The 25,823-nt window shown below is 40.4% G+C and overlaps 1 protein-coding gene and 1 pseudogene; both read right to left on the minus strand.

The window, feature by feature from the left end:
* Nucleotides 1-25,823, minus strand: part of LOC116900171 (cytochrome P450 2J3) — a 326,660-nt gene that overhangs the window by 109,264 nt on the left and 191,573 nt on the right.
* Nucleotides 1-25,823, minus strand: part of LOC116885426 — an 82,279-nt pseudogene that overhangs the window by 21,618 nt on the left and 34,838 nt on the right.

A 25,823-nucleotide genomic window follows, 5' to 3' on the forward strand; every position in this document is an offset into this window, starting at 1 on the left:
GTACACAGGGCATCTGGGCAACAAACACTACAGTCTGAAGACCTCCTGTGGGCTCTGTGGTGTGCAGGGCAACTGACTCAAAAGACTGAAAGCCTCACTCAGAAACCACAGTTTATAGAGTCCCCCTGGAGAACAGCTTCACACAGGACAACAGCTTGACTGCCCCTCTGAAGACCCCACAATCAGAAGGCCCCACAGGAGGTCTGCTACAGCCAGGGCCACAGTCCTACCAGGGGACCTGTAGCAACCCAGGGACAAAAGAGTCAGACTCTAGATAGAATCATCCAGACCAGCAAACACCAGGGATAACAAGATGGCAAGAGGCAAGCACACGACCATAAGTAACAGAAGCCAAAATATGTGGGCTTCTTCAGAACCTAGTTCTCCCACCACAGCAAGCTCTGGATACATCAGTATACCAGAAAATCAGGAAGCTGACCTAAAATCCTATCTCATAAAGATAATAGAGTCCTTTAAGGAGGATATAAATAACTCACTGAATGAAATCCAGGAAAACACAGTGAAACAGGTAGAAGTCCTTAAAGAGCAAACAAATAAATCCCTTAAAAAAATACAGGAAAACACGATCAAACAGGTGAAGGAATTGCATAAAGTGGTCCAAGATCTAAAAGTAGAAGTAGAAACAATAAAGAAAACACAAATGGAGGCAACCCTTGACACGGAAAACCTGGGAAAGAAGTCCGGGATTACAGATGTATCAGCAACGGAATGTAAGAGACAGAAAAGAGAATCTCAGGTGTAGAAGATGCCTTAGACGAGATCAAAACAATTCTCAAAGAAAATTCCAAACATAAAAAACTCCTAACCCAAACATCCAGGAAATTCAGGATACAATGAAAAGAACAAATCTAAGAAAAATTGGAATACAGGAGAACGAAGATTCCCAGCTCAAAGGACCTGAAAATGTCTTCAACAAAATCATAGAAGAAAATGTCCCCAACTTAAAGAAAGAGATGGTTATAAAGAACCGCGGGGATGGAAATGGAGAAGAGCCTGAGGAAAAGAAGATACAGTGACAGCCCCAAAGTGGGATCCAGCTCAAGGGGATGCCCCAAGTCCAACACTATTACTGAGGCTATGAAGTGCTCACAAAAAGGGATCTGCCCTGACTGCCCTCTGAAAGATCCAACAAGCAGCTGAAGAGTCAGAGGCAAATATTTGTGCCCAATCAATGAACAGAAGCTGCTTACCCCTGTGAGTGAATTAGGGAAAAGCTAAAGAAAGCTGAGGAGGAGGGCGACCCTGTAGGAGGACCAGCAGTCTCAATTAATCTGGACCCCTGAGATCTCTCAGATCCTGAATCACCAACCAGACAGCATACACTAGCTGATATGAGGTCCCCAAAACGTATAGAGCAGAGGACTCCTGGGTCTGGGTTCAGTCAAAGAAGATGCACCTAACCCTCAAGAGACTGGAGGCCCCAGGGAGTTGAGAGGTCTGGTGGGGTAGGTGGGGTTGAAACATCCTCGTGGAGACACAGGGTGGGAAGGGGAGGAGGTATGGGATGTGGAGCAGTCAGAAGGTGGACTAGGATGGGAATAAAATATGGAGGGTAATAATAATAATAATAATAATAATGATGATGATGATGATGATGATGATGATGATGATGATGATGATGATGATGATGATAATAATAATAATAATAATAATAATAATAAAACACAAACAAAAATAACCAACTATATAACTCTTGTTAATATACACAATCACAGGGATAGTCACGCAACCATGTATATTGCTGCTTTGTTTGTAATAGCCAAAAAAACAACCTTGATATCTTTAAATTGAAGAGTGAATGGATAAAATCTTGTACTTTTACATAATGGAGTACTTTTCAGCTCTTTAAAAATAGCATCATGAAATCAGCAGACAAATAGATGGAACCAGAAAAATCACCTTGAGTGATGTAATTAAAATCCAGAAAAATAATTATGGTATGTATTTGCTTATATCTGTATATTAGCCACTAAACAAAAGTTAACCAAGCTACAGTCTGTAGGCTGAGAGGGGTTAGGCATCAAAAAAGGGAATGGGGCAGGGGCGGCTCATGTGAATCTCCCTGCAAGGGGAAAATAAAATAGATTTCATCAGTGGATTGTAGAGGAGGAGGTAGAGGGACAACATAAGGAGGATCCGGTGGGAAGGGGGAGGGGGAGGAAAGGTGGGATTGAAGGAGGGAACGAAGAGAGAGAAAGTAAGAATTGAAGGGCATTTGAGTGGATGTATAGAAGTCTAGTACAGTTTAAACTCCTTATAAAATATGATGATGAGTCACTGACACCTTCACCAAGTGGTCTCTGCAACATTCTAGGAATTGAACTCAGTTCAACATGAAGATGCCTTCTTTAACTGCTCCTCAATAAGATCTTACTCTGTGAACCACAATTTTTATTAGGGACTCCTTGCCTGTAGGAACATTTTCACTTGCCTTACTCCCTCTCTAGTTTCAACTATATTTATTTTCTTTACTCGAGTGGTTTGCTTACATGTATATGTGTAGCAAATACATCCCTGTTGCCTTCAGAGGTCAGAAGAGGGTGATGGATCATAACTGAGGTTATGAACTGTTGTGAGCTGCCATTTGGGTGCTGGGAATTCAATCAAGATTGTCACCAAGAACGAGTGCTCTTACCTGCTGAGCAATCTATCTAGGTTAACCACCCCCACCTCCCCTGTAGGAGGAATGACAGACTTTAAGTTTATGAGAGTGATTTGAAATTATAAGGGCATACGGGCATATTAAAACCTTATCAGGATAAACAAGTCCCTAATGTTATTCTACACACCAGACCAATGAATGGATTTAACTCCATTACAACAAAAAAAGAGGTGGAATCCAGCACTATGATGGTCGCACACTACTAAAATCCATTGTAAAAGAGGAGATTTCCCTAGAAAAGTGAGGAAAAGCAAAATAGAAACAGGCATATGGGCTGGTCAGTGTTCAGCCCAGACATAGGTGCAAGCTGACATGTGCAAAAAGCACATGAAGACTGTTCATATGTCTCCCATGCAGCCCCTCCTGCCTTTTCTTTCTCTTCTCTCATTCTAGATGTCAGCATCTAGCAGTTTAAAACACCTAGTTAGAAGATATATTATAATATATAGTAAAAAACAAAAACAAAACAAAAGCAAAAAACCCTCAAACTATAAAGCAGCCAATCTTGTGATATTGAGGATTAAATCTTTGTGTACTAATATCCTCTGGACATTGTTGAATCCATAAAATAAAACTGCTTGGGTGTATCTTAAGAGGCTTTTGTACAGCAGTGCCATTTGACGTCCTAGTTTGATGTCACATCCAACAGACACATGTAACTCCCAACTGTCCCAAGGGTCATATATTGGACACAGGTAATCATTACTAAAAAGACCTCAAAGTTATCACAAAGCACCCAAGACCAAGTTCTCAGTACAAAAGAGGTTTATTTGCTCCAAAGAGCCAAAGGGCAAGGAATAAGAAACAAAGAGGCAATGGAGGAGAGAGAAGGGGAAAAGGAGAAGGAAGAGGGGCAGGGATGTTTGCTCTGGAGGGACAAGGGACTGCTGTTGGGTAGAGAGGAGTCAGATGTAGCCCATAGTCTAATGGCAGTTTATAAAGAGAAAGACCTGTGTGGGTTTTTTTCCCCAGCTTTCCCCGTGATAGAGGGATTTGGTTGTGATGATTGGATATGTTAATTAGGCAAAGCTTGCCAAAGCAATGTTTGTCATGCTCAGGCATTCAAGGACCCTTCAATCATCATTTGCATTCCAAACCTGCTTCCACATGTGACCACATATGACTTAGTCCTAGGTTCAAGGACAAACTGCAACATGTAAAAGGAACTGGAATTTGCAACCTAAGGTAGGTGGGACAGTTGGCCCTAGAGAAATAAGAACAAGAGTGCTCTCCCTGCCCCTGATCTGCTGCAACAGTTGAAAGAGCTGGTCCTTTCCCTCTCCTGGCCAGTGAGATAGAGCAGGCTCTGGACTTGGGGGTTGCAGGTGAGAAGGCCCTGAGGGATTGAGATCAGTAGAGCCTGTTCTTCTCCTTGTCTGCTATGTGATTGAGAAGATGAGGAGAGATGCCCTCATCCTCTCCCTTGTCTCTTCCTACCTACTGCAGGCAGGAGAGCTGGCCCTGAGGTCATGAGAGTAAGAGAACTGGTCCTGTACTTTATCAAGTGCAGATCGTGGGAGAGCAGGCCCTGTACCTATCCCGGGCAACAGGGTAGATCTGGTACTGGTTGAGGCTATTGCTGGTGAGCAAGCACAGAGGCCACAAGAGAAGGAGAGCATCTCAGCTCAGTGTCCCTCCTGCAGCAGCACCTTGGAGAGTGACTTTGTACATCCTGGACAGCAAAGTACTCCCGGGTAGTGTGGGCAAGAGGGTAGGAGGGCTAACTACTCATTAGATGGTACAGTCTGTGCAGGGCAGGAGACCACATCCTAGTAGTGGGTGCAGGAGAGCTTGTGGTCTGAGCAGCTCAGGTAACTATCACCATCATACCCTGGGCTTTGAATTGGCCCTCTTCAAAATCTCTATGCCATGCATAAACTGCTGTAGTGCATGAAAGGGCAGATCACACAGATCCAAACCAACAGTAGTATAGCGGAAGCCAGGGTCCTCTTGGCAGACTCATTGGAAATGAACATTTGAAAGAAAGGTATATGGATAACAGTGTATACTATGGGACACATTGTGACATATTACAGCCTCTAAAAGGAGATTTTTTTCTATTCTCTGGGGTGGGGGGGTTGCAAGGGTGAAGAGTGGCTAGATGGTAATGAGAGGGGTTGGGTTATATGATGTGAAATCCACAAAGACTAATAAAAGTTAAAATAAAGAGTAAACTGTTTTTATACCTTGTTTGTTTGTTGCCTGCCTGTAAGAAAACATCACTGCTCTGCTGGTTTCCAGGGCTGCATGGAAGTAGAACTACATAATTTAGTCACAGGTCTTTCATGGGTTAGTCTCTGTGACCTGTCTGTACATTTAATCAGAAACTTAGTCCTCATTCTTACTCTCTCTTTGTACCACTCAAGGCGAACACTTCTTTGTTTCCCCGAAAGCTCTTAACACAATGTAGAACTTTATTGGATATTTCAAATGTTATCCCCTTTCCTGGTTATCCCCTCTCCTGTTCCCTCTCTCCCCTGTTTCTATGAGGATGCTCCCCCCTCCTACCCACCTATTCTCACCTCACCCTCCTGGAATTCCCCTACACTGGGGAATGGAAGGACTAACCCTTCAGTGAGCCAGAAAGGAGTAGGGAGGCTAAGGAAAGCACACCAGGAGAGATGTGATTCATGATGTGATTTTGATTAATAATAACATTCCTGAATTTTGATATTCAATTCATTTTAAATTCAATTTAATACATTTTCTTCAAAGGAAGAATAACCATTCTCCTTGAAGTTTCTAGATGAAAAATTATGCCATTGAGTTTTTAGATGATTTACCCACCAGCAAATTAAGGGGACAGCATTCTAGGAGTTTGACTCAATTTTCTAAGCCCAATATCTCCAATATTGAATCACTTTCAGTCTGTGACATCTTTTTCTGTTCTGTGAACAGGCCCAGAAGCTTCAGGGTATGCACTATCTTTTCCTGTTTTCTCTTTTCTTCTCCAGCATCTCTCTGTGTATAGATCAGATGCGGCGGCTTACATGGGAAAGGGTGAGGCCCGTTCTGAACTTCAGACTCAGCTTTTCACTGCTTGGAGGCTTGAAAGTAAATTTTTCATAAGAGAAATGAAGAAAATGAGCAGCTCAGACCTGTCCAGTTGTTTTCCAAGGCAAGCTCTCTTTCCTGCAGGACAAAGTCAGAAAGTGAGTCAGACTCTTAACTGATGATTGCGACCGGTTTCCTCACCTTCCTACTGTAAATCCTCAAGTGAGGGGCTTTATTCCCACTTGATTAGGTCTAAGATCTTTCCAGCCATTAAGGCCTGATTCAAATAGAAATTTTCTTATCTTTACACACATATTTGTGTTTATATCTATTTTTATACCTGTCACCTCAAAGAATTTATCCAGTATCTGGGTTCTTATGGGTAACCTGTGATCATCAAGGGCAACTCTAGCACTCCACTCTTTTCTTCCTCAGTGAATATCCTCATCAACTATTCCAAGAGGACTGCAGCAAAACACCTAGACTCTAACTCATACTTAAGCCCCTGTCTGCATGGATGTGTTTGTGCACATGTGTGTCCATTATGTGTACACATGCATTCACATGAATGTGGATTTCAGAAGACAGATAAAGGTGTTGATTCTTAAATGCCATACCTCTCACCATTTTTAGATATGGTCTTAACTCTCTGGAACTTGCTAAATTAGTCTTGCTACTGAGGCCCAATACACCCTCCTTTCAGGTGCTAGAATTATATGCACATGTCATCATGCTTCAGTTTTTTAATGAGAGTTCTGGAAATCTCAGTACATTCTATGCTTCCAACACAAGCCAGTTAAAGAAGTGAGATGGCTACTCTGCCATCTAGTTCTTTCTTTTTTCCAAACTAGAACATTTTTTGACTGAGAAAAAGTAAGTTAAAAAACAAGGTAATTTATATGGATTATAACAAAGATACTTGGACCAGCATTAAAATAAATCTATTGTTAATATTTGAACATCTTTTTCACTGTCCCCATGGGGTTCCCAACAAGCATACGGTAGCAGGAATGATGGCATTTTTTTTTCTCTGCAGACTAATGTATAAGAAGCTTTATTGGTTTTCAGTGACATTAAACATTTTAGAATTTTCTTATAGATTCCTTTTTCCACTTTGTTATCTGCCTAATACAGGTTGTTGAGAAAATAACATGAAAGCAGACCTGAAGAGGTAAATTGTAAACACATTACTCTGATGCCAGTATCTTATGTCACATCTATGGTTTTGCTCTCATGTTTCATTTATCTCTGTTCTTCTCATGTTGCTCCTGTTACCTGTCATGAATAACATGGCTAGCAGCTCAGGAAATTCCCAACATTCTCCTGTAAGAATTCACATACCATGATATCCAATGTTAGCAAGGTGAGGACCCAGGTTTAGGGATATGACTTATCAACACCACTGTGACTGTGGTTGACCCTCTCCTTGTCATGCAGCTAAGCCTTCCTCATTTGGCAATTATTTGAAATGGCCTCTTTCTTCCTGAGCATGGCTGGGCAGATGGAAACTTGTGTTTTAGTCTGGAGCATGTACTTAAAAGCTTGGCCTGGGTAATGGCTAATCTTGATTTTACAATGGTGGTTTGTGTGAGAATGACCCATATAGGCTCGTATATTTGAATAATAGGTAACCAGGGAGACAAACTGTTCCTGGAAGAATTGGAGGTATTGGCACACTGGAGGAGTTGTGTCATTGGAAGTGGGCTCTGATGTGTCAAAAGCCACACCAGAGTGCCTCTCTTTTGTACCTCTCTCTGTCTCCCACCTCTCTCTGCCTTCGTGTCAGGACATAAAGCTCTCAGGTAATGCTCTAGTGCCATTCCTGTCTACTTCTTGCCATAATGATTATGGACTAATCATGTGAATCTGGAAGCAAGTCCCAATTAAATCCTTTCTTTTATAAAAATTGCCTTGGTCATAGCATCTCCTCAAATCACTAGAACAGTAAACAACTCAGTTACTATCTTGACCGTGGCACTATTTGTAAATATTAGAAAACTAAGTGGCTATGTGTTTAAGGTAGGTCATTTGGGTGATGTCCTTAATGGTATAGCTGCAAACTGGTAGAATCCTCTCCTTGCTTTTTGGCTATGTGCTTTAGCCAAAGACTTCTAAAAAATTACTCTTTGTCAGTTCAGCCATATGCCTATTGTTCATCTGGCCACAGACTGAGATTTCTGAAATTGTGAGCCAAACTTCCTCCTAAGAAGTTGTTCATCTCAGATATGTTTTCAGTGAGGGGAATACAATAAAAACAGGCTCGGCTAAAGGCTACTTGAACACATTCCCTTTCACCAAAACTCAGAAAAACACCTGTGAGTCCCTGTTGGTGTTATTTTACAGCTGGTATGCATAGGAGAACTATTAAAAGGAAAATATATGAATCCTCCCTGGAGAAAATAGTTTACAAACTCAGGAGATTGAAGTATGCAGTCTACACATGGTATTAGAGGATAAACTCAGGCCATAAAAGCCATGGAAACGTACTAAGGTTCCTTTCACTAAGGTCTTAGGAATCAACATATCAATCACTTAGGTCGGATGTAAAAAGAGTCATAGTTCTAGATTACAGGTCTGATTCTGTACATAATTAGAAAGTTTAAGTATTCTTAAATAATTAAAATAAATGCAATAGACAGCTGAGCTTTTGAACTGTAATTCAAAACTTTTAAAATTGTTTTGTAAACAAGAAGACTGGACAGATGTCCTATCTTCTGCCAGCTTTCCTTCTAATGTGGATTGTGAACAGTCAACAAAGATGCCTCAGAAGCACAGGAAAGGCAAAGAGAACAGAAACAGTTTCATCCGGGCACCCAAAGGCAGGACAGTGTTCCTCAGTGTGCAGCATTCAGTCACCTTCTGGAAGAAGTGTTAAGAAACACAAGCTCTATTGTGAGGACATCTGGTGGACATTGAGCTACAGCCATAGCACATTTGTCAGAGTCTGTGTCCTCATCTCTCTGTGCTTACTGTTTCCAGCTTGACAGGCTGCAGTTGGACACATGCTCCAAGGGGCAACTCTGCATCTTCTTAACTGACTATCGATTTGCAGAACACAAATTGTCTAACTAGATTTTAAAACCAATGCTTAAAATCATAAAAAACAAATGACTTACTTGTTAGGAGAGTTCTTGAATAGGACAGAACCCAAAGCTGCTATGCGAGTGATAGTTACAACTGTTGTTTGATATTCTCTTTGTAGTGAGTAGGGAATGACCCTCCCATGCAGCATGCCTGCTCATCCTTATCAAAACTAAGATATTTACCTATGGGGGTGAATCACTTATAAATAATGTAGATATTCAAAAACTTTGAAAAGGTGGCATGTATTCAGGTTTTATTCAGGAGGTAGAGGGATTGGGTCTCTGTGTCTAGTGTTGTGGTAAACAAAGCAAGTTAAGCCGCAGTTTCCATCATATGCATGAGAGGGCTTGAGAGACAGGAGCAGTATGAACCAGTGTTCAATCTAGAGAACTCTGATCTGCAAATGACACTTTGGATCTGTACTGGTTGAAGCTGTAAGGAGATGGTCAAATTAGAGCACAGTTCTCTAGGTATGTAAAAAGAGACGAAGTAGGATTCTGACCTGTTTCCTTCTCATAACTACCCACCCATTGAGAATGGCAGAAAAGGATTCTCTCTTCTTAAACACTCCATTCTCCAAAAAGTGCTCTGGTTTGAAGGTATCTGGAGTGGTCCACTCTTTGGAGTCCCTGTACAGAGCAGTCAACTTGATCAGAACCATAGTTCCCTATAAAAGAAAGCAAAGAGACAAGGCTCGAATTCTGCAATACATGCTGTAAGGGATGGTAGTTCCAAATATCCCAATCCTGTTCATACCCTAAGCGCTCCATCAAATCCAGTCTTTAGTTCAGAACAATGATGGACTGTGTGTTCTTAAAATATTCCAGGGCCATTAGGGTTTCTTTTTATCGCAATATGCTGGTCTCTGGGAACAGGTCAGCATGTAATTGTGAGAAGACATGTGAGCATCTATGGGAAGAAAAAGACAAAAGAGGTGAAAAGCCATCAATCCAGCTACTTCTTATAGTGAGGGCTCTGAAAGAAAGTTGTGTGTCTACTATCCCTGCTTCTCTCTTCTTACCCCTCAATAGGAAACTTTTGAACCCAGTCACTTAGTAGTGTTAGGAATACTTCAATCAGCAGAGTAAGAAAACTTAGTCCACTAGGTTCCTTGGCATGGTGTCTGGACTGCCCAGAGTGTCCCTTTATGTCACAGTGACTCATCCACCTCATTCTTTACCTGAACCGTTCTCTCAATCTCACTTGATTCTAACATGTTAATTACTGGTTCCCAATGTCACCTTAGTGCAGATTGTCCCTTGTGTCCTCTTAGACCCACACCTTCATCACAATGAATATGCCATGAACACAACCTATTCACTCCACACTCCCACCTCCCATTATTTTTATTACCCACTCTGTAGTATGTTTATATCAGTCTTAGTATGAAGATTCCTTATTTCATTCACCAAGGCCAGTTTCTCCCCACTGCCTAAGATGCATAGGCTGGTATTTATTTTCTCAAATAGCCCAGGTTCTCAATCGTTCCATATCTCTTTAAACATTGTCTCCTTGACCTGAATTCTATCCCTCTATAATGTAGTCTGACAGAAGTCTAGTACTCCTTTTCTTCTGAGAACTAGGATCTTTTCGTTTAGAACCTCTCTTGTTCCCTCCCAGGGCCAGCTCCTCACTCCATCCTACATTTCTTTAGAAAGAACAAGGATGTTTTCTTCTGTATTCTCTTGATTTATAACCTGGCACTTATGTGCTCACTTTGTTTATGATGTTTTACAGATAGAATATCTTCATGTGTTTAAGCAATAAAAATTACATTTGCAATATAGAGTGGGAAGCTCTACATGTACGACTCCTCTTTCTGTGATTTCTGAACCTTATTCTTTACCATGGCTTACACTGCATTGTATTATTTAGAGTTAATCAGTGATCAGAGATGCGGCCACTTCTGAAAGTAGATCCATGTAAGGTCAAAGCCATGGCTTTTTGCTTCACTTGTATACTATCTAGTTAGATGTTCAGTGTTTAGAGCTGACATTAGAGTTGAAATTGACAATCCATGGTAAAAGGCATAAGTTGAGGTTGTCTGTTCCTCTGGGATTAAAGGTACAGTTCTGTGTTTCCAGGGTGGACTTTTCTGATTCCAACTTGAAAGCTTTCTTGAGAACAATATATTCTGAGTAATTGATAATTATCTAGGATATTACAACAGAATACCAGTGAGAGTAGCTGTGCGGCCATTTCCAGAGCTCATCATCTAATGGCAATAGACTTTCCCTGATATGTGGTGCCATCCTCCATGCTGAAGTACTGGGTGGAATAAGTGGGGTGTGGTGATAGACTTCTACAGGCTTTCCTGCTACTTCTTGGCTACCATCATGAAGACTGATCTGCTGTGTGTACCCCTTGCTGCCATGCTAAGCTGAATCCTCAGGCATTTAGTTTATCACTGTTAAGAAATGCATTTGATTGGTATACATTGTACAGAAAGAATGCATTGGATATGCAGCAGAAAGAGTATGATGTGGTCAGCATAGCTCTCTGCAGAAATCGGGAGTAGATCCTAAGCTTGAGTCTTGGAACAGAATGACTGTAAGAGGGATCCATGGAGAAAAGTATGAGGGAGATCTTTCAATGTCTAATATGGTAAGTCTTGGGTGATACAAATGTTCAGAACAGGTTTAGTCACTGACACCAACTCATATTTTATATCGAAGCAAAGAGACTTATTATAAGCTCATTTTGCATACTCCCATCTTTCTAGTGCAATAGAGAGGGGAGTATTTCTCATGAAAAGTGGATCTTGACAGTTTGAAATAAATAAGGACCCTCAATACATATTTGCTTGGCAATTTCTCATAATTAATATTTCACTTTGGACTAGATTTCTTTGTGAGTTAGAAAATTCTTAACTATGGAAGTGTAAGCAAATTCTGGAAAAACATTTTGTGAGCTCATCAATGCAAAGAAATAACTCTTATGAACCCATATTTGCACAGGAAGACATTAGGAATTTCATCATCGATTAAAGCCATCATTTATTGAACAAATTCAAACAGGGAATCTCCTTTTCTGTATTTCATATGATACACATAAATATTATTTAGAGACATCAAAGAAATGCTTTCACTTTGTTATATAATTTACCTTTCTTCCATTTTAAATCATTTCTTGGATCAAAAATACATGTTACTTTTATGTGTGGGTTCCTCAGATAATGCCAAGGGTGGACTGGAGATAGGACAGTGCCAAGTTACCTTTGAGAGGCAGAATTCATCCAAAGTGCTATCAGCTGTCACTTCCCTGGGAACATTCAAGGGGTTGATGTTGTCCATCCTCAGCACCTCATAGATGACAGCATTGGTGTAGGGCATGGAGTCTCGGTCATCTGTGCTTGGCGGCCTCCCATGGCCAGTCACTCCATCAATCTCAGAGTGTACTTTTCTGCAAGAAAATAGGGGGCTCTGTAGTTTCAAAGCTTTCTTCTGAAAACAGATACATTGTCTTGAAGATGCTGTCTTTTTTATTTCACCCTGAGTTCTCTTAACCAAGAAACACTATGTTCCTCATTTTCTCAAAGAACCGTTTTGAAAAATTATCAACACTGCAATTTTCCCTGAATTTAAGGTGTAACCACAACTTTCACCCCACTCAGAACTAAGTATCTGTGATGGACCTGGCTAAGCTCATAACAGTAACAAATCTGGCTTCTGCAAATAAGTTCCCTTCACCTAAGGTTTTAGAAAAATTAAAAACTCAGTATTTGGAGTTTGAGAATCTGTGCTATCGACAATCAAGGTAATAGATTTGTTATCTGATAAAGATTAATGTTCTGTCTTTAGATGGTCAAGATTTGTGTTATGGTAGTATCCAAAGGCGAAGAGAATCTTTTTGGTTTCTGAATTTTAAAAAGAAACATTTCAAATATATTCTATTTTTTCAATTTGTTGTCATTTGCATATGTTTCAAGTTGAAAAAAAAATGAAGTTCATAGGACCACATGCAGGAGTCAATTCTCTTCTTGTACCATCTGATTTCCTAGGATTAACTCAGGATGTGAGACTTGAAGACATTCCATTTAAGAGTTGAGCCATCCAAGTGAAACTCAGGACGGATGATCAGGGTGTGGAGGCTTCACTCCTTCTTTAAAGGGGGAAAAAGAATACCCTTGGCAGGGAAGAGAGAGGCAAAGATTAAAACAGGGACTGAGGGAGCACCCATTCGGAGCCTGCCCCGCATGTGGCCCATACATATACAGCCACCCAATTGGACAAGATGGATGATGCAAAGAAGTGCAGACCGACAGGAGCCGGATGTAGATCGCTCCTGAGAGACACAGCCAGAATACAGCAAATACAGAGGCGAATGCCAGCAGCAAACCACTGAACTGAGAATAGGACCCCGGTTGAAGGAATCAGAGAAAGAACTGGAAGAGCTTGAAGGGGCTCGAGACCCCATATGTACAACAATGCCAAGCAACCAGAGCTTCCAGGGACTAAGCCACTACCTAAAGACTGTACATGGACTGACCCTGGACTCTGACCTCATAGGTAGCAATGAATATCCTAGTAAGAGCACCAGTGGAAGGGGAAGCCCTGGGTCCCTAAGACTGAACCCCAGTGAACTAGACTGTGGGGGGAGGGCGGCAATGGGGGAGGGTTGGGAGGAACACCCATAAGGAAGGGGAGGGGGGGGGGGATGTTTGCCGGAAACCGGGAAAGGGAATAACACTCGAAATGTATATAAGAAATATTCAAGTTAATAAAAAAAATAGAAAAAAAGAGTTGAGCCATCTCATGGTCTGTCTGGTATTTCTTTCAAAGCCACTAATGCAGTTCACAAGGCTCAACTGTCCACTGATAACTGAACATCAGGACCCAAGTTCCCATGGAGGACACAAACTTTCATAGTATTGAATATCTGTAGACTGTGCTTTCTTAAGGAGATCTATCAGAGTTGGAAGGCTCATTACAGACTGTTAGTGAACATTGCTGCTGCTGAAGCTACGTTCATTCTTCCAGGCTCAATTTCCTCTTCTGACTACAATGAGTAAATAGAACCAGTTTGAAGAATGTTTTGTTAAGTACCTGAACTGATATAAGGATAATAAATAATTGAAACTGGTAGACATCTCCCCTATGGATTCCCCATTTTCCATCATAATGGAGAATTCACTGTTGTTTAGCTAAGAACTTCAGATCCCTCTTGGAGTCAATGGGAGCATGTGAGTATTTAATGCCCAGTAAACTGCAAGTAGCCGTGATATTTTATCTTGTGACAAGATCTGAAAAGATTATTTTCTGCTTCCTTCCTCTATTCCTTGCCTATGGATAAAAGGTGGTCTTCATGACTGTAGCTTTTGATAGTGTTGAGCCTCACTACCAGTTCAACTCTGTAAAGATTCAAGCACATTTGGGTTAATAGGCCAGTTACAGAGTCTAGTTTGGTCTTTCCTTTTGTGAGAGGGACGAATGTCTTTCAGTGCATTATAGTCTAAAAGACATGCAAATAACCAGGCCTTAATTTTAAATTAGGGTCACTCTTTGTAGCCAAATCACTTCAAACTTGTATTGCTATTGCCTTAGATTCTCAATAATTATGATTAATTGTGTCTTCCACCAACTGAAGATCATCATAGCAATGTTCAAATGTACAAATCAACAAATATTAAGTATGCTTATATTATTGTGGATGTAGGAACCTGTTAAATACACCTAGTTTCTCATGTGCATTTAACTTTTATGTCTAGGAAATTTCATATGGTAGATAAATCATTTAAGTGAAATAGGACAGTTTGTGCAATTATGCAATTAATTACTTAGTACTGTGTCCTGAAATCTCATCTATGCTGCACTAGTTGCCAAAACTTCTTTTCCTCATGACTGAACTGCTTTATAGTTCATGAATGTCATTATCTATTCATCATCTATCAATACTCTGGTTGATCCTATTTCATAATTACTGTGCACGTTGCAAAATGAATATGAGCGTAATATGTATATTATAAATCTACTGATATTCTGAAGCCTCAGCTACAAAAGTCAAATTTGATCCCTGATAGATTGGATGGCTTCTAAAATCTAAATATTCAGTCAGACATGTATTTGAAATTGTAACCCAAGATATGTGCACATTGAAGAAGTTGCAATAAAAATGCTTCCCATAGTATCAGGAATTTGAATACGTGGTCCATGTTCCTGCATTAATTATTTAAGATATAGATCTTTCATAAAGCATAGCCTTGCTGGAAGAATTAGTCACTTGCATCAGTCGTGAATATTACTACTCTTGCCCCATTAGAAGTTCACTGTTTCCTTTGTGTAGTAGAAGAGTAATTTACTAAGTTCTTACAAACAAGTGGTCATGTGAAAGCTGGATGGAGGCTAGACAGTAGGAGGCAAAATGTTCCAATATTAGGTAAAAAATCAGAGACATCCCATTCCTACTGTTAGGAGTACCACAAAGCACTAAGCTACACAACCATAGCATGTATAGTGAGAAGATTTGTGATTATCTCAAGAACAGAATCTTTACACTGGATAACAACATTGGAAGGAACTTTTAAAATAATATTTGCTTTTACCTCATTGGATATTGCTGTTCTCTTTCAAATGAGAAGTTGATCAAAAAGTCTTGATTAGATAAAAATCAAGACAATTGTTTTCTTATGACTTTATTTTTGAAAAAGATTTTAGTAAAGTGGGAAATAATTGGATTCAAAGGAGCATTTGATTTCATGTATCAGGTCCATCAGTAAGTCATGACATGACCTCGAGTGTCCAATTTACATTTCTCTGCTTTAATTTTATACAGTAAGAAGACCACTTGAGAGTATTATTCTTGGTTGTCAAATTGATTACATCATGAATTATCTACAATCCAAGTAGCTGATTACTACTTTCAAGGGGAACTTTTTTTTATTTTGTTTTTTTTTAAGTTTGCTTTTTTTCCTCCATCTTTATTAACTTGGGTATTTCTTATTTACATTTCTTTTTTATTTTTTTCCATCTTTATTAACTTGAGTATTTCTTATTTACATTTTGATTGTTATTCCTCTTCCCAGTTTCAGGCCAACATCCCCCTAACCCCTACCCCTCCCCTCCCCATCCTCCTCCCATTACCACCCTCCCCTCCAACAATCACATTCACTGGGGATTCAGCCTTGGCAGGACCAAGGGCTTCCCCTTCCACTGGTGCTCTTACTAGGCTATTCATTGCTACCTATGAGGTTGGAGCCCAGGGTCAGTACATGTATAGTCTTTGGATAGTGGCTTAGTCCCTGGAAGCTCTGGTTGGTTGGCCTTATTGCTTATATGGGGTCTCAAGCCCCTTCAAGCTCTTTCAGTCCTTTCTAAGATTCCTTCAACGGGGGTCCCATTCTCAGTTCAGTGGCTTGCTGCTGGCATTTGCCTATGTATTTGCTGTATTCTGGCTGTGTCTCTCAGGAGAGATCTACATCTGGTTTCTGTCAGCCTGCACTTCTTTAAATCATTTATAGTGCAATCATTAGAGGTGTAAATATCCATCTTAAATTTGAGCCACATCTTCTGGTGGCAGCCTATCCTGAAGATATTAAAGAATGAAGTGTTTGATCTTCACGTGCTTGCCTTTACCCACACTAGGCAAGACAATTCCTTCACTGAAGAGGGAGGAGGGGAGGAGGGATGGAGGGAGGGAGGAAGGAAGAGAGGGAGAGAAAAAGGGAGAGGGAGAGAGAGAGGGAGAGGGAGAGGGAGAGGGAGAAAGATTTGTTAGATTTCCATGTTTAATAGCTGTCCTGTTCTGCAATTAATCTTTCATTGTTCAAATCTATTATGACCTATCATTCATTCTTTAGACTATAATATTATCTTCCCAACCTTCTCTGAGGCATTCATTTGTTAGCACTGCTCTTGATGTTGATGGTCTCACCCCTGTATTCCATATGGTGAATAATTTGACTCCTCATCTAGGATAAATTGCTGCTTCTAATGAATTATGATAGGAAGATGATATAAAAGAGAGTGTGGACATGTATTTACCACTATACAGTTGATCAGAGGAGGTACCTGGAATGCAGCAAGTCAAAGATTCTATAACAGATGCAGTAATTTGGTTTGGCCAGAGGCCTAGTGACAGAATAGCAGCACAATTAGTGGTATGCTACAAACCTGAAACAACACCTCCAGACTCGTGTTTAAAAAGCCTGGATACTAGTTGGTGGAACTAATTTGGGACTTCAGAAGAATTAGGAAGTGGGGTCCACTGGAATGTCTGTCACTAGAGGAGGTCCTCAACCTATAACAAAGCCCTGGACTCTGCCTTTTTTTTCTGGTTCCTGGGTTCATTATTTTACAGTTTTAGGACCTCACACTAAACAGCAATGAACCATTTCCTTTTAAGAATATTCCCAACATACTGCTTTATACATTTCTAAAATATTATTCCTATTTTAAATTTCCAGAGTGTGTTCATCAGTGATCTACAAAGACCATTATATGTTGCCAATAAGCTGAAATTGACTTTGCATGTGTGATTAATTTGAAAGATGAAATATTAGCCTGGATTATAAGTATTAGTGGGGGGTTGAAGTTAAGAACCAGGGAGAGAAGATATATAGCTGGAAGCAGACGATGAAAGAAGAAAGATGGTATAGCTTAGTGCTAAAGATGAAGGAAGGAACATAGCAAAGAATATTAGTGCCCTATGAGAGTTTGGACTATCCTGATGATTGAGTCTCCATAATCCTCAGAAGAAGCTCACCTGGCCAACAGACATGGGGATATGTCTAGAACAGAATCAGTGCAGTGTTATACCCTTAAATATATGGTAGGATGCTGATAGATCCATTGGAATCAGCTAAACAATCATATTTTTCTAAGAAGACCCAGGAATCATCTTCCTTTGTCATATCTGTAAGGAAAGCATCAATAAAGTTTCTGGGCTCAACAGGATTCCAGTCTTTTCTGTGACTCTCCATCATATGGGAAACAAACAAGTTCAGGTTTTCCCAGTTTCTGAAAAATGTTTGATGTTTTTTAAGAAGATATTTAATTATGAATGGAAAGACATTGTAGAGCTTATAAAAAATAAAATATTGGAGAAACCATTGAGTAACTTTTCCACATTTTAAAGTTCCCTCCGTTTCCCTTGGGGGATCTTTGGTGTCATTTTGATTTCTGGTTTTCCTCTCATCATTGCATACCCTAGTATGTCAACTGTGCCATGTGCCATGCAATATGTATGTAGCAACAGGTCACTTTTAATGAGCCTAGTTCCTCTATTCCTGGTGTACTCCAGCATCATTCATATCTGAAATGATGGCATAATATTCAATACCCTTTTCTTTTTTGATTCCACAATATATGCCTTCTCATGTAATTTTGTAAATAGTTTCCAATGTGATCACATGGCTTCACCCCTTGGCTTAAAATCCTCAATAGCCATTCACTACGCTTAAAGGCAAATCATAGAGATTTGTATCTGTTAGTCCTACAGAGATGGACACCTTCAAATTTTTATCATCATCCATGTTTCTCTGGATAATCCAACTATCATAGCCTCTGTTTTTACACTGAGGGAATTCCTCTTTCAGGTCTATGCAGTGGTATTCATTGTGAACAGATAATGTCTATGAAACTAGCATGTTACTGGCTTTCACTTCATGAAAGTAATCCTAAAAAGTCAAGAACTTGGAGATTTGCTTCTTGATTATTGTGAAATAAAGAGGCATCTTTTCAACTTCTTTCTAATTTTTTGGGGGGAGCAGGATTTGTTTTCCCTCACGAAAATTACTACTAGTATTACTATGAAGGTAGCTGTGTGTGGTGGTGTCCCAACATAATTTGAATTATTTATGATCAGCTGGCAATCTTTATTTAAGTAAAGTAGATGATGAGTAAAGTTTCAATAATAGTATACAGATAGTAAGGCACAGTATAAAATTAACAATACTTAGAATATGTGGGATGTGTTTGTTACTTCTGCTAACTTTATGGTTGATAACACAACAAATATAATATTTTAATATTATTAATAATGTTAAAGTAGATCAATATTTATTATCAACTTTATTAATGACATTAAAGTATGTTGACATTTAATATTTTAATAACATTGAAACAATTAATGTTTAATATTATTAATCATATTAAGTAATTTTAATATTAGACTCTTTACTAGTGGATTTTTACTCTGTTAAAATAAAAACACAGAAAGGAAAACATCACCAATAGACTAAATTAAACAAAGACTATAGAGAATGGGGGACAATATTGAGTAAATCTTGCACTAAAATATTAATAAAAATGGGCATAACTATGATATCTAAGAGCTCTGGGATAAACTCCTGAAACTAATTTTATGTACATAGAATGCCCATAGCCAGAAAAATTATCATTTAACATTTGATGATGAGGGACTAAGAAAAATGGCTCCACTGTTAGGATTGGCTGCTGTTTCAGAGGACATGAGTTTGATCCCCAGCACCAAAATTGATGCTCACAACCGCCTGTAACTTCAGTTTTCAAGGGATTAAAGACCCTTTCTGCCCTTGTAGAGCATTTACACACCTGTGGGGTACAAATATATATATATATATATATATATATTTGTACATATATATATGTGTATGTATATATATACATACACAATTTCCATGCACATGAAATAAAACGAATTAACCTTGCAATTTTAACTGATAGAAAGCTAAGAATATTTAAAGATAAGCAGAAACTAAAGTAGTCTGCTCCATTAATTCAGCAATCGAGGTACTTAAAACAACATCATACACAGAAGAGGAACAAAAGTAACATCAACTATGAGGAAACATGAAAGGCTAAATTTCATAACAAATGGCTGAACTAATAAGAGCTATGAAGCAATCCATTATGATTACATACTTAAAAAGCCATCCTACAACAGTAACATAGAATGAAATAAAGAATAAACAATAATTCAACCAACCAGAAAAAACAACTGTCAAAATTACAGACGTTAGTGGAAACTGTAGAACAATAATATTAAATGTCAATGACTCCAGCAAACCAAATAATCATAAAGTAGATGAAGAAACCTAGACTAATATTGTATTTTTCATGGGTATTTGTAGAGGCAATTTATTTTTATTAATTAATTATTTTGTTTATTTACATTACCTCCTGGTTTCCCCTCACCGAGTTCTTTCCCTATTCCTTCTTCCCTTGGCCTCTGAGAGGGTGACCCTCCTGTATTCCTCCTCCATGGGGCATCAATTCTTTACAGGATTAGGCATATCCTCTCCTGTGGAGGCCAGTCGAGGCAGTCCTCTGCTACATATGATGTGCCTGGGGCTTCACACCAGCCCTTGTATGCTCTTTGGTGGGTGGCGCAGTCTGGGAGCTCCCAGGGTCTAGGTTCTTTGACACTTGCTCTAATGCTTTGAATTAACCCGCCCCCTCACCCCCAAATCAAGAATTTGTACGTCCAAACACTTAAGGTCCTTGTTCCCAGTAGCTTTTGATTGATCAATAAAGAGCCAATGGCCAAAGCCTGTGGTAGACTGTGGTGGGAGCTTTGGATTTGGGTGGGCTAGGAACTGGAAAGAAGAAAAAAAGGAAAGAAGGAAGAGAGGTAGGGAGGAAGGAAGGAAGGAAGGAAGGAAGGAAGGAAGGAAGGAAGGAGAATTGCCAGAATTCAGAGGGAGATGAATTAGATTTAAAGCAGCAGAAGGAAAAATTATCTGAAATGTAGTTGAGAAGCCTTTCCAGGACTGCCCAGAAGTCTCATGGGCAGCAAAAACTAGGGAGCTGCCCAGAAGGAGCCAGGGCAACAAAAATAAAATGTAGAATTAGAGGGAAATAAGCCAGAATTACAGGAGGGAAATGTGTGCTAGTCACTGGGAGGACTAGAAGTGCCAATCCTTTGAGCTAGCCAAGGAATTTAAAAATTAACTGGTGTGTGTGTGTGTGTGTGTGTGTGTGTGTGTGTGTGTGTGTGTGTGTGTGCGCATGTGTGTGAATCCTGATAGCACCTGGGCAATTGTATGGATGTGACCCATTGGAGCCAAATGGCATAGCCTATTACTGCTACAGACACTGTTGGTCTTCCTCTTGGGTTTCTATCTCCTTCAGTTCCTTCAGTCTTTACCCTACTCTTCCATAGGGGTCCCAGACCTCAGTCCAATGCGTGGCTGTGAGTACCTGGATCTGTTTCAGTCAGCTGCTGGTAGTGCCTCTCAGAGGACAGCCCTTTTAGGCTCCAGTCATCAAGTACAATCAGCAATGTACCAAGGATTGGTGCCTGCCCATGGGATGGATCCTAAGTCAGGTCAGTCATGGTTGGCCCTTTTTTCAGTCTCTGCTCCATTTTTGTCCCTGCATTTGTTTTAGACAGGAGGTATTTTGCATCAGAAAAAAATTGTAGGCGTGCTGGTGTCCTCATCCCTTCACTGGGAGCCCTGTGTGACTACTGGGGATGGTATCTTCTGGTGTCATATCCCTACTGTTGAGCATTTCAGCTAAGATCACCCACATTGAGTACTGGGAACCTTCCCCATCCTAGGATTCTGGAACTTTGTACAGGTTCCCCCTATACTTCATCCCCAGGAGCTGCATATTTCCATTCACTCCCCTACCTCCCTGGACCTCTCTCCTGTCTACCCCTAACTCATCCTGTCCCTGTATTTCCCTGTTTCTCAGGTCTCTTCTTCCCTGTCTCCCATGATTATTTTGTTCCTCCTTCTAAGGGGGATTTAAGTATTCTCACTTGGACCTTCCTTCTTGTTTAACTTCTTAGGGTCTTTGAGTTATATTATGGGTATTCTGTACTTTTTTTGGCTAATGTCTACTTATCAGAGAATACATAATGTACTATAGAGCAATCGTGATAAAAACAACATGGTATTGGTACAGAGACAGACAGATCGGTGGGATAGAATAGAATATCCAGAAAAAAAACCCACACACACACCTATGAACACTTGATTTTTTGACAACGAATCGAGAAACCATACAGTGGGAAAAGGAAAGCATCTTCAATTAACGATGATGAACTAATTGATATCTACATGTAGAACAGTGCAAATAGATTCATATTTATCTACCTGCTCAAAGCCCAAGTCCTAGTGGATAAATACAGCATAAAACCCAGATACACTGAATCTAATAGAAGAGAAAGTGGGAAATAGCCTTTAAAGCACTGACACAAGAGAAAACTTCCTGAACAGAACACCAATGCCTCAGGCTCTAAGATGAACAATTGATAAATGGGACCTCATGAAACTGAAAAGCTTCTGTAAGGCAAAAGATACTGTCAATAGGACAAAAGGGCAACCTACAGATTGGGAAAAGACCTTCACTAACCATACATCTACTAACCCTGTATCTGGCTAAAATTCAAAATATATAAAGAACTCTAGACCTCAGACTGAAGAAAAAAAAAAAAAAAACACACAAATACCCCAATGAAAACAGAGCTAAGCAAAAAATTCTCAACTAAGGAATCTCAAATGGCTGCAGAGCACTTAAAAAAATGTTCAACATCTTTAGTCATCAGGGAAATAAAAATCAAAATGACCCTGAGATTCTATTTTACACCAATCAGAATGGCTAAGATCAGAAACTCGAGGGACAGCACATTCTGACAAGGATGTGTAGCAAGCAGAACGCTTCTTCATTGCTGGTAGAAGCACAAACATGTACAACCACTTTGGAAATCAATCTGGCAGTTCCTCAGAAAATTGGAAATACTTTTACTGGAAGACCCAACTATAGCACTGCTGGACATATACTCAAAAGATGTTCTATCATATCACAAAGACACCTACTTCACTATGTTCATAGTGGCCTTATTTGTGACAGCCAGAAGCTGGATAGAACCCAGATGTCCTACAATGGGAGAATGGATACAGAAAATGTTCATTTACACAATAAAATACCATTTGGCTATTAAGAATGAGGACATACTGAGTTTTTCAGGCAAATGGGTGGAAGTAGAAGATATCATCCTGGGTTAGGTAACTCAGATTCAAAAGGACATGCATGGACTATCACTAATAAGTGGATATTAGACAAAAATTATAGAACACCCAGGATGCAACGACAGAACTCAAGAAGGCAAACAAGCTGAAAGGCCTAAACGAGGACGCCTCAATTCTACTAGGTAGGGAGAAGAAACCAATCACAGGGGGCAGAGATAGGGAAGGAGTTGGGTGGGAGACGGGGACAGGGAGGGGAAAAGTGTAGTGCGCGGCAAAGTAAAGATGGCGCCAACAGCCAGCCCCGTTCGAACGTGAATAACTTACTGCGCATGCGCAGGCTTGTCCCCTTGGCAGGGCAGCTTTATGATAATGAGGTGATCTGGCGCCCTCCTGTGGTGAACAACAGTACTGCGCATGCGTGGGATTTTGCACCTGGCATCAGTCTGGCTGGGCGGTACTATGCTAACGGGAGGTTCATGCCGCGCCAATCTCTGGAGGACAAGTAGCTGGGATGACAGTGGGGTGACTCGTGCCCCGCCAATCCCTGAAAGAATATTAGCATACTGTTGTGTATATAAGGCGAGCGCTTTTGCTGCTTGCATCCCCGTGTCAACAATGAAGGTGTCCTGCAGTAAAGGCTGTTGAGAAGAATCCAACCGTGTTGCGTCTTCCTTGCCTGCCGAGGTGGGCGTGACAGAAAAGAAGAACATGATCAGGTATTAGGGTGGAGGATCAGGAGTGAAACACTGAGAGCCAGCAGAAAGATGGAAACAGGCAACCTTGGGAGGTAGAAGGTAGGGGAACCCTCTAGAACATACCAGAGACCTGAAAGGTAAGAAGTGCTCAGTACTCAAAGGGAGGGACCTTAGATGAAATGCCCAACAACGGGGAAAGGGAACTTTAGAATCCAACTCGAGTAGAAAGTCAGGGCATCAAGTGGAGAGATGGGGTTGATATCCCACAGTCAAAAACCCTGACTCAGGATTGTTCCTGTCTAAAAGAACTGCGGAGGAAAAATGGAGATTTATATGTAGAAGAACAGGAATGGAGGATGTGATATAATATCTTATAATCTTAAAAATAAAATAAATTTTAAAAAAATCACAGTAAAATTCCCCAAAGATTGGATGTGTTCACTTGAACACTAGCAGCAGAATATTCATAGTCTTAAGACCCTAAACCTAAGATATCTCAAATACCTAATCATAGAGAAAGTCACATCATATTTGGACACTCACTGTCATGGGTACAAAGATGTTGGGAGCGATGCCCTTGAAATCCTCCATTATTGATGTTATTATTATGGTTAGAATTAAGTATGACTGGGTTCATGGAAAATCCCCAGCCAGCTGCAGAAGACTAATACAAATCTGGTGGTCAGGATGAATAATGATATGATAAAGTTGTGACCTTGCTGAGAAATACATCTGACATCAGGATGCCCAATGTGATGACCTGTAACCTTTCTGAAAAACCAACATCCTTCTGATTAATAGATATGACAAACTTGTGACCTTTCTGACATCCAGTTGACATCAGCTGACCACACAAATACTGTGTCCTTGGCCTGTGGAAATGTTTCACACTTCCCCCCTCCCTCTGTTACCCCTGTTATGGTATAAATTCAGCCTTGGGAAAAATAAAATTGTCGCCTTGATCAAACTCTTGTCTTGGCATCCTTCCTTCTTCATGTCTCTTGTCCCTCATTCTCTTCCAGGTACCCTCAGCACCCTCGTTGACACAAAATTTTTTTCTTTCCTCCATCTTTATTAACTGGGTATTTCTTATTTACATTTCAATTGTTATTCCCTTTCCCGGTTTCCAGGTCAACATCCCCGTAACCCCTCCCCCTCTCCTTCCGTATGGGTGTTCCCCTCCCCATACTCCCCCCATTGTCGCCCTCCCCCCAACAATCACGTTCACTGGGCATTCAGTCTTGGCAGGACCCAGGGCTACCCCTTCCACTGGTGCTCTTACTAGGATATTCATTGCTACCTATGAGGTCAGAGTCCAGGGTCAGTCCATGTATAGTCTTTGGGTAGTGGCTTAGTCCCTGGAAGCTCTGGTTGGCATTGTTGTTCATACGGGGTCTCGAGCCCCTTCAAGCTCTTCCAGTCCTTTCTCTGATTCCTTCAATGGGGGTCCTGTTCTCAGTTCAGTGGTTTGCTGCTGGCATTCGCCTCTGTATTTGCTGTATTCTGGCTGTGTCTCTCAGGAGAGATTTACATCCAGTCCCTGTCGACCTGCACTTCTTTGCTTCATCCATCTTGTCTAATTGGGTGGCTCTATATGTATGGGCCACATGTGGGGCAGGCTCTGAATGGGTGGTCCTTCTGCCTCTGTTTTAAACTTTGCCTCCCTACTCCCTGCCAAGGGTATTCTTGTTCCCCTTTTAAAGAAGGAGTGAAGCATTCGCATTTTGATCATCTGTCTTGAGTTTCATGTGTTCTGTGCATCTAGGGTAATTCAAGCATTTGGGCTAATAGCCACTTATCAATGAGTGCATACCATGTGTGTTTTTCTGTGATTGGGTTAGCTCACTCAGGATGATATTTTCCAGTTCCATCCATTTGCCTATTAATTTCATAGAGTCGTTGTTTTTGATAGCTGAGTAATATTCCATTGTGTAGATGTACCACACTTTCTGTATCCATTCCTCTGTTGAAGGGCATCTGGGTTCTTTCCAGCTTCTGGCTATTATAAATAAGGCTGCTATGAACATAGTGGAGCATGTGTCTTTTTTATATGTTGGGGCATCTTTTGGGTATATGCCCAAGAGAGGTTTAGCTGGGTCCTCAGGTAGTTCAATGTCCAATTTTTCTGAGGAACCTCCAGACTGATTTCCAGAATGCTTGTACCAGTCTGCAATCCCACCAACAATGGAGGAGTGTTCCTCTTTCTCCACATCCTCACCAGCATTTGCTATCACCTGAGTTTTTGATCTTAGCCATTCTCACTGGTGTGAGGTGAAATCTCAGGGTTGTTTTGATTTGCATTTCCCTTATGACTAAAAATGTTGAACATTTCTTTAGGTGTTTCTCAGCCATTCGGCATTCTTCAGCTGTGAATTCTTTGTTTAGCTCTGAACCCCATTTTTTAATAGGGTTATTTGTCTCCCTGCGGTCTAAGTTCTTGAGTTCTTTGTATATTTTGTATATACACCCTCTA

The sequence above is a fragment of the Rattus rattus genome, chromosome 1 (genome assembly GCF_011064425.1).
Source record: "Rattus rattus isolate New Zealand chromosome 1, Rrattus_CSIRO_v1, whole genome shotgun sequence".
NCBI lineage: Eukaryota > Metazoa > Chordata > Mammalia > Rodentia > Muridae > Rattus > Rattus rattus.